At 39.8% G+C, this 9,614-nt stretch overlaps 12 non-coding genes and 1 pseudogene across 12 annotated transcripts in view; all 13 read right to left on the minus strand.

Moving 5' to 3' along the window:
* LOC113089421 (5S ribosomal RNA) overlaps positions 1 to 2 on the minus strand; it is a 118-nt gene extending 116 nt beyond the window's left edge. Inside the window, exon 1 of the ribosomal RNA XR_003286495.1 lies at positions 1 to 2. This exon is cut by the window's left edge and continues 116 nt beyond it. This is a non-coding gene — a ribosomal RNA (5S ribosomal RNA).
* Positions 3 to 86: 84 nt separating this feature from the next.
* Positions 87 to 204, minus strand: LOC113089434 (5S ribosomal RNA). The gene has a single exon (XR_003286507.1). It is a non-coding gene; the product is annotated as a 5S ribosomal RNA (ribosomal RNA).
* Positions 205 to 717: 513 nt separating this feature from the next.
* LOC113089403 (5S ribosomal RNA) lies at positions 718 to 836 on the minus strand. Its single transcript, XR_003286478.1, has one exon. It is a non-coding gene; the product is annotated as a 5S ribosomal RNA (ribosomal RNA).
* A 1,063-nt stretch (positions 837 to 1,899) lies between these two features.
* LOC113089394 (5S ribosomal RNA) lies at positions 1,900 to 2,018 on the minus strand. The gene has a single exon (XR_003286470.1). It is a non-coding gene; the product is annotated as a 5S ribosomal RNA (ribosomal RNA).
* A 372-nt stretch (positions 2,019 to 2,390) lies between these two features.
* On the minus strand, positions 2,391 to 2,509 carry LOC113089427 (5S ribosomal RNA). The gene has a single exon (XR_003286501.1). It is a non-coding gene; the product is annotated as a 5S ribosomal RNA (ribosomal RNA).
* Positions 2,510 to 3,027: 518 nt separating this feature from the next.
* Positions 3,028 to 3,146, minus strand: LOC113089407 (5S ribosomal RNA). The gene has a single exon (XR_003286482.1). It is a non-coding gene; the product is annotated as a 5S ribosomal RNA (ribosomal RNA).
* A 791-nt stretch (positions 3,147 to 3,937) lies between these two features.
* Positions 3,938 to 4,055, minus strand: LOC113089383 (5S ribosomal RNA). The gene has a single exon (XR_003286461.1). It is a non-coding gene; the product is annotated as a 5S ribosomal RNA (ribosomal RNA).
* Positions 4,056 to 5,007: 952 nt separating this feature from the next.
* LOC113089395 (5S ribosomal RNA) lies at positions 5,008 to 5,126 on the minus strand. The gene has a single exon (XR_003286471.1). It is a non-coding gene; the product is annotated as a 5S ribosomal RNA (ribosomal RNA).
* A 1,015-nt stretch (positions 5,127 to 6,141) lies between these two features.
* Positions 6,142 to 6,260, minus strand: LOC113089398 (5S ribosomal RNA). Its single transcript, XR_003286473.1, has one exon. It is a non-coding gene; the product is annotated as a 5S ribosomal RNA (ribosomal RNA).
* A 374-nt stretch (positions 6,261 to 6,634) lies between these two features.
* Positions 6,635 to 6,753, minus strand: LOC113089429 (5S ribosomal RNA). Its single transcript, XR_003286502.1, has one exon. It is a non-coding gene; the product is annotated as a 5S ribosomal RNA (ribosomal RNA).
* Positions 6,754 to 7,276: 523 nt separating this feature from the next.
* On the minus strand, positions 7,277 to 7,395 carry LOC113089409 (5S ribosomal RNA). Its single transcript, XR_003286484.1, has one exon. It is a non-coding gene; the product is annotated as a 5S ribosomal RNA (ribosomal RNA).
* Positions 7,396 to 8,190: 795 nt separating this feature from the next.
* Positions 8,191 to 8,309, minus strand: LOC113089386 (uncharacterized; annotated as a pseudogene).
* Positions 8,310 to 9,258: 949 nt separating this feature from the next.
* Positions 9,259 to 9,377, minus strand: LOC113089399 (5S ribosomal RNA). Its single transcript, XR_003286474.1, has one exon. It is a non-coding gene; the product is annotated as a 5S ribosomal RNA (ribosomal RNA).
* Between the last annotated feature and the right edge of the window lie 237 nt (positions 9,378 to 9,614).

Consider the following 9,614-nt stretch of genomic DNA (forward strand, 5'->3'; position numbering starts at 1 on the left):
GCAAAGACAGCAGCAAAGAGAGGGCTATTTAAAGACCAGCCAATCTAATCGCCAGTACATTATATAAGTAGGAAAGAAAACCCAAAAGTTTAAAGCACCTGGTATTCCCAGGCGGTCTCCCATCCAAGTACTAACCAGGCCCAACCTGCTTAGCTTCCGAGATCAGACGAGATCGGGCATAGCCAGGTTGGTATGGCCGTAAGCGAAGACAGCAGCAAAGAGAGGGCTATTTAAAGACCAGCCAATCTAATCGCCAGTACATTATATGAGTAGGAAAGAGAACCCAAAAGCTTAAAGAACCTGGTATTCCTAGGCAGTCTCTCATCAAAGTGCTAACCAGACCTAAACCTGCTAAGATTCAGAGATCGGGCATTGACTTTTTTTTTTTTTTTTTTTTTTTTTTTAATGAAAGATTATTATATAATTCGTGAAATTTTCCAAAGAGATTAAAGCACCTGGTATTCCCAGGCAGTCTCCCATCCATGTACTAACCAGGCCCAAACCTGTTAATATTCAGAGATCGGGCATTGACTCTATTTTTTGGCAAAATTATTATATACTAAGTGAAAAATGTCCAAAAAGCTTACAGCACCTGGTATTCCCAGGCAGTCTCCCATCCATGTACTAACCAGGCCCAAACCTGCTAATATTCAGAGATCGGGCATTGACTCTATTTTTTGGCAAAATTATTATATACTAAGTGAAAAATGTCCAAAAAGCTTACAGCACCTGGTATTCCCAGGCGGTCTCCCATCCAAGTACTAACCAGGCCCAAACCTGCTTAGCTTCCGAGATCAGACGAGATCCGGCATCGCCAGGTTGGTATGGCCGTAAGCGAAGACTGCTGCAAAGAGAGGGCTATTTAAAGAACAGCCAATCTTATCACCAGTACATTATATAAGTAGGAAAGAAAACCCAAAAGCTTAAATCAATCAATCAATCACCTTTATTTATATAGTGCTTTAAACAAAATACATTGCGTCAAAGCACTGAACAACATTCATTTGGAAAACAGTGTCTCAATAATGCAAAATGATAGTTAAAGGCAGTTCATCATTGAATTCAGTTATGTCATCTCTGTTCAGTTGAAATAGTGTCTGTTTTTATTTGCAATCAAGTCAATGATATCGCTGTAGATGAAGTGACCCCAACTAAGCAAGCCAGAGGCGACAGCGGCAAGGAACCGAAACTCCATCGGTGACAGAATGGAGAAAAAAACCTTGGGAGAAACCAGGCTCAGTTGGGGGGTCAGTTCTCCTCTGACCAGACGAAAACCAGTAGTTCAATTCCAGGCTGCAGCAAAGTCAGATTGTGCAGAAGAATCATCTGTTTCCTGTTTTAAAGCACCTGGTATTCCTAGGCAGTCTCTCATCAAAGTGCTAACCAGACCTAAACCTGCTAAGATTCAGAGATCGGGTATTGACTCTTTTTTTTTTTTTTTTTTTTTTTTTAATGAAAGATTATTATATAATTCGTGAAATTTTCCAAAGAGATTAAAGCACCTGGTTACCCAGGCAGTCTCTCATCAAAGTGCTAACCAGACCTAAACCTGCTAAGATTCAGAGATCGGGCATTGACTCTATTTTTTGGCAAAATTATTATATACTAAGTGAAAATGTCCAAAAAGCTTACAGCACCTGGTATTCCCAGGCAGTCTCCCATCCATGTACTAACCAGGCCCAAACCTGCTAATATTCAGAGATCGGGCATTGACTCTATTTTTTGGCAAAATTATTATATACTAAGTGAAAAATGTCCAAAAAGCTTACAGCACCTGCTATTCCCAGGCGGTCTCCCATCCAAGTACTAACCAGGCCCAAACCTGCTAATATTCAAAGATCGGGCATTGACTCTATTTTTTGGCAAAATTATTATATACTAAGTGAAAAATGTCCAAAAAGCTTACAGCACCTGGTATTCCCAGGCGGTCTCCCATCCAAGTACTAACCAGGCCCAAACCTGCTTAGCTTCCGAGATCAGACGAGATCGGGCATAGCCAGGTTGGTATGGCCGTAAGCGAAGACTGCTGCAAAGAGAGGGCTATTTAAAGACCAGCCAATCTAATCGCCAGTACATTATATAAGTAGGAAAGAAAACCCAAAAGTTTAAAGCACCTGGTATTCCTAGGCAGTCTCTCATCAAAGTGCTAACCAGACCTAAACCTGCTAAGATTCAGAGATCGGGCATAGACTCAATTTTTTTTTTTTTTTTTTTAATGAAAGATTATTATATAATTCGTGAAATTTTCCAAAGAGATTAAAGCACCTGGTATTCCCAGGCAGTCTCCCATCCATGTACTAACCAGGCCCAAACCTGCTAATATTCAAAGATCGGGCATTGACTCTATTTTTTGGCAAAATTATTATATACTAAGTGAAAAATGTCCAAAAAGCTTACAGCACCTGGTATTCCCAGGCTGTCTCCCATCCAAGTACTAACCAGGCCCAAACCTGCTTAGCTTCCGAGATGAGACGAGATCGGGCATAGCCAGGTTGGTATGGCCGTAAGCGAAGACTGCTGCAAAGAGAGGGCTATTTAAAGACCAGCCAATCTAATCGCCAGTACATTATATAAGTAGGAAAGAAAACCCAAAAGCTTAAAGCACCTGGTATTCCTAGGCAGTCTCTCATCAAAGTGCTAACCAGACCTAAACCTGCTAAGATTCAGAGATCGGGCATTGACTAAATTTTTTTTTTTTTTTTTTTTTTTTTTTTAATGAAAGATTATTATATAATTCGTGAAATTTTCCAAAGAGATTAAAGCACCTGGTATTCCCAGGCAGTCTCCCATCCATGTACTAACCAGGCCCAAACCTGTTAATATTCAGAGATCGGGCATTGACTCTATTTTTTGGCAAAATTATTATATACTAAGTGAAAAATGTCCAAAAAGCTTACAGCACCTGGTATTCCCAGGCAGTCTCCCATCCATGTACTAACCAGGCCCAAACCTGCTAATATTCAGAGATCGGGCATTGACTCTATTTTTTGGCAAAATTATTATATACTAAGTGAAAAATGTCCAAAAAGCTTACAGCACCTGGTATTCCCAGGCGGTCGCCCATCCAAGTACTAACCAGGCCCAAACCTGCTTAGCTTCCGAGATCAGACGAGATCCGGCATCGCCAGGTTGGTATGGCCGTAAGCGAAGACTGCTGCAAAGAGAGGGCTATTTAAAGAACAGCCAATCTTATCGCCAGTACATTATATAAGTAGGAAAGAAAACCCAAAAGCTTAAATCAATCAATCAATCACCTTTATTTATATAGTGCTTTAAACAAAATACATTGCGTCAAAGCACTGAACAACATTCATTTGGAAAACAGTGTCTCAATAATGCAAAATGATAGTTAAAGGCAGTTCATCATTGGATTCAGTTATGTCATCTCTGTTCAGTTGAAATAGTGTCTGTTTTTATTTGCAATCAAGTCAATGATATCGCTGTAGATGAAGTGACCCCAACTAAGCAAGCCAGAGGCGACAGCGGCAAGGAACGGAAACTCCATCGGTGACAGAATGGAGAAAAAAACCTTGGGAGAAACCAGGCTCAGTTGGGGGGTCAGTTCTCCTCTGACCAGACGAAAACCAGTAGTTCAATTCCAGGCTGCAGCAAAGTCAGATTGTGCAGAAGAATAATCTGTTTCCTGTTTTAAAGCACCTGGTATTCCTAGGCAGTCTCTCATCAAAGTGCTAACCAGACCTAAACCTGCTAAGATTCAGAGATCGGGCATTGACTCTTTTTTTTTTTTTTTTTTTTTTTTTAATGAAAGATTATTATATAATTCGTGAAATTTTCCAAAGAGATTAAAGCACCTGGTATTCCCAGGCAGTCTCCCATCCATGTACTAACCAGGCCCAAACCTGCTAATATTCAAAGATCGGGCATTGACTCTATTTTTTGGCAAAATTATTATATACTAAGTGAAAAATGTCCAAAAAGCTTACAGCACCTGGTATTCCAGGCTGTCTCCCATCCAAGTACTAACCAGGCCCAAACCTGCTTAGCTTCCGAGATCAGACGAGATCAGGCATAGCCAGGTTGGTATGGCCGTAAGCGAAGACAGCAGCAAAGAGAGGGCTATTTAAAGACCAGCCAATCTAATCGCCAGTACATTATATAAGTAGGAAAGAAAACCCAAAAGTTTAAAGCACCTGGTATTCCTAGGCAGTCTCTCATCAAAGTGCTAACCAGACCTAAACCTGCTAAGATTCAGAGATCGGGCATTGACTCTTTTTTTTTTTTTTTTTTTTTTTTTTTTTAATGAAAGATTATTATATAATTCGTGAAATTTTCCAAAGAGATTAAAGCACCTGGTATTCCCAGGCAGTCTCTCATCAAAGTGCTAACCAGACCTAAACCTGCTAAGATTCAGAGATCGGGCATTGACTCTATTTTTTTGCAAAATTATTATATACTAAGTGAAAAATGTCCAAAAAGCTTACAGCACCTGGTATTCCCAGGCAGTCTCCCATCCATGTACTAACCAGGCCCCAAACCTGCTAATATTCAGAGATCGGGCATTGACTCTATTTTTTGGCAAAATTATTATATACTAAGTGAAAAATGTCCAAAAAGCTTACAGCACCTGGTATTCCCAGGCGGTCTCCCATCCAAGTACTAACCAGGCCCAAACCTGCTAATATTCAAAGATCGGGCATTGACTCTATTTTTTGGCAAAATTATTATATACTAAGTGAAAAATGTCCAAAAAGCTTACAGCACCTGGTATTCCTAGGCAGTCTCTCATCAAAGTGCTAACCAGACCTAAACCTGCTAAGATTCAGAGATCGGGCATTGACTAAATTTTTTTTTTTTTTTTTTTTTTTTTTTTAATGAAAGATTATTATATAATTCGTGAAATTTTCCAAACAGATTAAAGCACCTGGTATTCCCAGGCAGTCTCCCATCCATGTACTAACCAGGCCCAAACCTGCTAATATTCAGAGATCGGACATTGACTCTATTTTTTGGCAAAATTATTATATACTAAGTGAAAAATGTCCAAAAAGCTTACAGCACCTGGTATTCCCAGGCGGTCTCCCATCCAAGTACTAACCAGGCCCAAACCTGCTTAGCTTCCGAGATCAGACGAGATCGGGCATAGCCAGGTTGGTATGGCCGTAAGCGAAGACAGCAGCAAAGAGAGGGCTATTTAAAGACCAGCCAATCTAATCGCCAGTACTTTATATAAGTAGGAAAGAAAACCCAAAAGCTTAAAGAACCTGGTATTCCTAGGCAGTCTCTCATCAAAGTGCTAACCAGACCTAAACCTGCTAAGATTCAGAGATCGGGCATTGACTCTTTTTTTTTTTTTTTTTTTTTTTTTTAATGAAAGATTATTATATAATTCGTGAAATAGTCAATGATATCGCTGTAGATGAAGTGACCCCAACTAAGCAAGCCAGAGGCGACAGCGGCAAGGAACCGAAACTCCATCGGTGACAGAATGGAGAAAAAACCTTGGGAGAAACCAGGCTCAGTTGGGGGGTCAGTTCTCCTCTGACCAGACGAAAACCAGTAGTTCAATTCCAGGCTGCAGCAAAGTCAGATTGTGCAGAAGAATCATCTGTTTCCTGTTTTAAAGCACCTGGTATTCCTAGGCAGTCTCTCATCAAAGTGCTAACCAGACCTAAACCTGCTAAGATTCAGAGATCGGGTATTGACTCTTTTTTTTTTTTTTTTTTTTTTTTTTAATGAAAGATTATTATATAATTCGTGAAATTTTCCAAAGAGATTAAAGCACCTGGTTACCCAGGCAGTCTCTCATCAAAGTGCTAACCAGACCTAAACCTGCTAAGATTCAGAGATCGGGCATTGACTCTATTTTTTGGCAAAATTATTATATACTAAGTGAAAAATGTCCAAAAAGCTTACAGCACCTGGTATTCCCAGGCAGTCTCCCATCCATGTACTAACCAGGCCCAAACCTGCTAATATTCAGAGATCGGGCATTGACTCTATTTTTTGGCAAAATTATTATATACTAAGTGAAAAATGTCCAAAAAGCTTACAGCACCTGCTATTCCCAGGCGGTCTCCCATCCAAGTACTAACCAGGCCCAAACCTGCTAATATTCAAAGATCGGGCATTGACTCTATTTTTTGGCAAAATTATTATATACTAAGTGAAAAATGTCCAAAAAGCTTACAGCACCTGGTATTCCCAGGCGGTCTCCCATCCAAGTACTAACCAGGCCCAAACCTGCTTAGCTTCCGAGATCAGACGAGATCGGGCATAGCCAGGTTGGTATGGCCGTAAGCGAAGACTGCTGCAAAGAGAGGGCTATTTAAAGACCAGCCAATCTAATCGCCAGTACATTATATAAGTAGGAAAGAAAACCCAAAAGTTTAAAGCACCTGGTATTCCTAGGCAGTCTCTCATCAAAGTGCTAACCAGACCTAAACCTGCTAAGATTCAGAGATCGGGCATAGACTCAATTTTTTTTTTTTTTTTTTAATGAAAGATTATTATATAATTCGTGAAATTTTTCCAAAGAGATTAAAGCACCTGGTATTCCCCAGGCAGTCTCCCATCCATGTACTAACCAGGCCCAAACCTGCTAATATTCAAAGATCGGGCATTGACTCTATTTTTTGGCAAAATTATTATATACTAAGTGAAAAATGTCCAAAAAAGCTTACAGCACCTGGTATTCCCAGGCTGTCTCCCATCCAAGTACTAACCAGGCCCAAACCTGCTTAGCTTCCGAGATGAGACGAGATCGGGCATAGCCAGGTTGGTATGGCCGTAAGCGAAGACTGCTGCAAAGAGAGGGCTATTTAAAGACCAGCCAATCTAATCGCCAGTACATTATATAAGTAGGAAAGAAAACCCAAAAGCTTAAAGCACCTGGTATTCCTAGGCAGTCTCTCATCAAAGTGCTAACCAGACCTAAACCTGCTAAGATTCAGAGATCGGGCATTGACTAAATTTTTTTTTTTTTTTTTTTTTTTTTTTTTTTTAATGAAAGATTATTATATAATTCGTGAAATTTTCCAAAGAGATTAAAGCACCTGGTATTCCCAGGCCAGTCTCCCATTCCATGTACTAACCAGGCCCAAACCTGTTAATATTCAGAGATCGGGCATTGACTCTATTTTTGGCAAAATTATTATATACTAAGTGAAAAATGTCCAAAAAGCTTACAGCACCTGGTATTCCCAGGCAGTCTCCCATCCATGTACTAACCAGGCCCAAACCTGCTAATATTCAGAGATCGGGCATTGACTCTATTTTTTGGCAAAATTATTATATACTAAGTGAAAAATGTCCAAAAAGCTTACAGCACCTGGTATTCCCAGGCGGTCGCCCATCCAAGTACTAACCAGGCCCAAACCTGCTTAGCTTCCGAGATCAGACGAGATCCGGCATCGCCAGGTTGGTATGGCCGTAAGCGAAGACTGCTGCAAAGAGAGGGCTATTTAAAGAACAGCCAATCTTATCGCCAGTACATTATATAAGTAGGAAAGAAAACCCAAAAGCTTAAAATCAATCAATCAATCACCTTTATTTATATAGTGCTTTAAACAAAATACATTGCGTCAAAGCACTGAACAACATTCATTTGGAAAACAGTGTCTCAATAATGCAAAATGATAGTTAAAGGCAGTTCATCATTGGATTCAGTTATGTCATCTCTGTTCAGTTGAAATAGTGTCTGTTTTTATTTGCAATCAAGTCAATGATATCGCTGTAGATGAAGTGACCCCAACTAAGCAAGCCAGAGGCGACAGCGGCAAGGAACGGAAACTCCATCGGTGACAGAATGGAGAAAAAAACCTTGGGAGAAACCAGGCTCAGTTGGGGGGTCAGTTCTCCTCTGACCAGACGAAAACCAGTAGTTCAATTCCAGGCTGCAGCAAAGTCAGATTGTGCAGAAGAATAATCTGTTTCCCTGTTTTAAAGCACCTGGTATTCCTAGCAGTCTCTCCATCAAAGTGCTAACCAGACCTAAACCTGCTAAGATTCAGAGATCGGGCATTGGACTCTTTTTTTTTTTTTTTTTTTTTTTAATGAAAGATTATTATATATAATTCGTGAAATTTTCCAAAGAGATTAAAGCACCTGGTATTCCCAGGCAGTCTCCCATCCATGTACTAACCAGGCCCAAACCTGCTAATATTCAAAGATCGGGCATTGACTCTATTTTTTTGGCAAAATTATTATATACTAAGTGAAAAATGTCCAAAAAGCTTACAGCACCTGGTATTCCAGGCTGTCTCCCATCCAAGTACTAACCAGGCCCAAACCTGCTTAGCTTCCGAGATCAGACGAGATCAGGCCATAGCCAGGTTGGTATGGCCGTAAGCGAAGACAGCAGCAAAGAGAGGGCTATTTAAAGACCAGCCAATCTAATCGCCAGTACATTATATAAGTAGGAAAGAAAACCCAAAAGTTTAAAGCACCTGGTATTCCTAGGCAGTCTCTCATCAAAGTGCTAACCAGACCTAAACCTGCTAAGATTCAGAGATCGGGCATTGACTCTTTTTTTTTTTTTTTTTTTTTTTTTTTTTAATGAAAGATTATTATATAATTCGTGAAATTTTCCAAAGAGATTAAAGCACCTGGTATTCCCAGGCAGTCTCTCATCAAAGTGCTAACCAGACCTAAACCTGCTAAGATTCAGAGATCGGGCATTGACTCTATTTTTTTGCAAAATTATTATATACTAAGTGAAAAATGTCCAAAAAGCTTACAGCACCTGGTATTCCCAGGCAGTCTCCCATCCAGTACTAACCAGGCCCAAACCTGCTAATATTCAGAGATCGGGCATTGACTCTATTTTTTGGCAAAATTATTATATACTAAGTGAAAAATGTCCAAAAAGCTTACAGCACCTGGTATTCCCAGGCGGTCTCCCATCCAAGTACTAACCAGGCCCAAACCTGCTAATATTCAAAGATCGGGCATTGACTCTATTTTTTGGCAAAATTATTATATACTAAGTGAAAAATGTCCAAAAAGCTTACAGCACCTGGTATTCCTAGGCAGTCTCTCATCAAAGTGCTAACCAGACCTAAACCTGCTAAGATTCAGAGATCGGGCATTGACTAAATTTTTTTTTTTTTTTTTTTTTTTTTTTAATGAAAGATTATTATATAATTCGTGAAATTTTCCAAACAGATTAAAGCACCTGGTATTCCCAGGCAGTCTCCCATCCATGTACTAACCAGGCCCAAACCTGCTAATATTCAGAGATCGGACATTGACTCTATTTTTTGGCAAAATTATTATATACTAAGTGAAAAATGTCCAAAAAGCTTACAGCACCTGGTATTCCCAGGCGGTCTCCCATCCAAGTACTAACCAGGCCCAAACCTGCTTAGCTTCCGAGATCAGACGAGATCGGGCATAGCCAGGTTGGTATGGCCGTAAGCGAAGACTGCTGCAAAGAGAGGGCTATTTAAAGACCAGCCAATCTAATCGCCAGTACATTATATAAGTAGGAAGAAAACCCAAAAGCTTAAAGCACCTGGTATTCCTAGGCAGTCTCTCATCAAAGTGCTAACCAGACCTAAACCTGCTAAGATTCAGAGATCGGGCATTGACTCTTTTTTTTTTTTTTTTTTTTTTTTTTAATGAAAGATTATTATATAATTCGTGAAAATTTTCAA

The sequence above is a fragment of the Carassius auratus genome, unplaced genomic scaffold, assembly GCF_003368295.1.
Source record: "Carassius auratus strain Wakin unplaced genomic scaffold, ASM336829v1 scaf_tig00049754, whole genome shotgun sequence".
NCBI classification, from domain to species: Eukaryota; Metazoa; Chordata; class Actinopteri; order Cypriniformes; family Cyprinidae; genus Carassius; species Carassius auratus.